At 44.2% G+C, this 2,412-nt stretch overlaps 1 protein-coding gene across 1 annotated transcript in view; it reads left to right on the top strand.

The window, feature by feature from the left end:
• The window catches only part of LOC101858082, a gene marked incomplete at its 3' end in the record, with an annotated part of 123,410 nt that overhangs the window by 17,439 nt on the left and 103,559 nt on the right, over positions 1-2,412 (top strand).

The raw sequence follows: 2,412 nt of genomic DNA, 5'->3' as shown, positions 1-2,412 counted from the left end.
GGCTGGTTTTTGGGGTGGGGGTGGGGTTGGGGAGAGGGTGAGGATGTGTAGTGGATAATATCCTTATCATTATCAGACACTCCATTCTACCTTCCATATCTCTCCTTTCTGCGAACAGTCCCTCTCACTCACTCACCAACATCCCCCTTTCCCCCTTCACCCCTACCAACGGTGACTACCATATAACACATTTTATGCTGCACTTATATACGTATGTGACTCTCTGCAAGACCATTACAATTGTGCATCGTGAAATACCTACAATACAATGTATCCGTGGTCTTAGGTTTCTAAGATGAAGCCCAAATTGACATTATTTCTGCGAAGTTTCGAGTCGTCATTTATTCTAAACCCCCCCCCCCCTTGCACGCCTAACACCCCCACCTTGAAATTAAGAAAACACGCTTTTGTCCTGAATTGAAACTCTATCTAGATCTACATCCTGAAAAATGGTTTTCATTTCAATATCTGCCTCACCTTCCGCCTTTATGAACAAAATCCTTTTAATCTTTATTTTAATATCGACCCTACATCCTTGTAAAGGTATTCATTTCGTTATATCGCGCCACTCCCTCTCTCCTTTTCCCAAAATAACTAAGCAGATGTAAAGTTCTGGCCCAAAAGTCAGCCCGCCCCCCCACCCCTCTCTTCCCTCTCAAAGAAGACTCAGACTACGTACACATGAATTAGATCTGAATCAACACACAGACACGCACACAAACTTTAACACACACACACACACACACACACACACACACACACACACACACACACACACACACACACACAGAGGCGCGCACGCTCACACAGAGGCGCGCACGCTCACTAAAACTCGCACACACATTCACAAACACACAGAGAGGCCATGTACAGATTTGACTTACATTTGGCAGATCAGATTCCAACTTTTCACAGGGAGTGCAGACTTTGGGATCTCACGGATATCAATAACCTGTCTCATTGTTCACTGGTTACGGCAGGTGCACACGGTCACTCTTCGGGAAAGTCCAAAGAAAGAAAACCCGTGTAATCTGAAAGCGCGGTTAACAGATCTAACTTCTTTTTTCTACCTGTCTTACCTTTTCCCGCATACTCTAAATTCCAGTAAGTGTGTCCACGTGCTGCTCTAGTCCCTCAATTGACTTGCATTTTTCCCGCATACTCTAAATTACAGTTAGTGTGTCCACGTGCTGCTCTAATTCCTCAATTGACTTGCATTATAATATTTTAGATGGTGCACCCTGACGTATTTCCGGTTTACTATGGAAAGCATCATTTGACTCAGTTGTAGTCAACTGGGCCGATGGTTGATGGGCGTCACCGCTTGGTCCTACTTCTTTACTTTCACTCTGTTGTTTCTCTACTTCTTTACTTTCACTCTGTTGTTTCTGTATAAGCATTTGGTGGCCATAATTGTGTCGGTGTGCTTTTCTTTACTCAAACAAAAATATGGAACGTACCATTGTCTCAATTTAAGCCAAAATGAAGGACAAGGCAATAACATTCTGCGGGCTCTCGACTATAATGACCGAGGCTTTTGCTCTTCATCTGGATGTAGTGGCGCAGCCATGGAGCGCACAATTCGAAGCGGTTTTTGAGGGTGGTACCGGAGATCGGTGGCTAAATGGAAAATAGTGCGTGGTCTACCTGCACACGTTTTTGTTTTAGTTTAGTTTTAGCAAGCGTTTGCGGCACATAAAACACAGTTAGGTCATAACATAAGTGGTCATAACATAAGTGCCGAAGATTAGGCTAGAGGAGTTACAAGAGAGTAGCAAGCATAAAAATGGAGGAGACATAGTGATGATGGAATCAGATGTTTGATAAAAAAGTAGACTCTAGGAACAAACCGCATCAGAATACCCAACAACCACCCACTTTTATACTTTTCTTAAACAGGCAATGCCTCGTTGAAGTCGAAAAGTCCAGCTTTGGTGTCATGCGACAACACCATTTTCACAAAATGTTGGTATTAAAGAATGATAATTGTACGTGCGTGTCTGTGCATACTTGTGCATGTTAGTGCGTATCAGTGAGTGCCAGTGCGTGTCTGTGCGTATGCGTGTGTAGTTAGTGTGTTTCAGCGCATGCGAATGCGAGTTCGTCCTGTCAGCGCCTTTAGTGCGTGTTAGTGTGGGTGTGTGTCGGTGCAGTGGATGTCTTTACACTACGGAAGCTGGTAGGCTACGTTGAAAGTTACACAGTAAAATAATGACATTTAGCTGGCCCGTATGGCGACTTCTTTTTTGTTTTCTTCTTTAAGTGACGTGACTGGTTGAGGGTAGATAACCGCTTTCTTCTCTTTCTGGCCTAGCGCTTTGTGTCGCGGCGGATGAACTTTAGATGCAGGGTAAAGAAATGGAAGGCTCGTGTTTGAGCTCTGCTTTCTTATCTGTCTGTCTGTCTGCCCCC

This window comes from Aplysia californica, unplaced genomic scaffold (assembly GCF_000002075.1).
Source record: "Aplysia californica isolate F4 #8 unplaced genomic scaffold, AplCal3.0 scaffold00015, whole genome shotgun sequence".
In the NCBI taxonomy this organism is placed as follows: domain Eukaryota; kingdom Metazoa; phylum Mollusca; class Gastropoda; order Aplysiida; family Aplysiidae; genus Aplysia; species Aplysia californica.
This window is presented reverse-complemented; position numbering and strand designations above follow the sequence as displayed.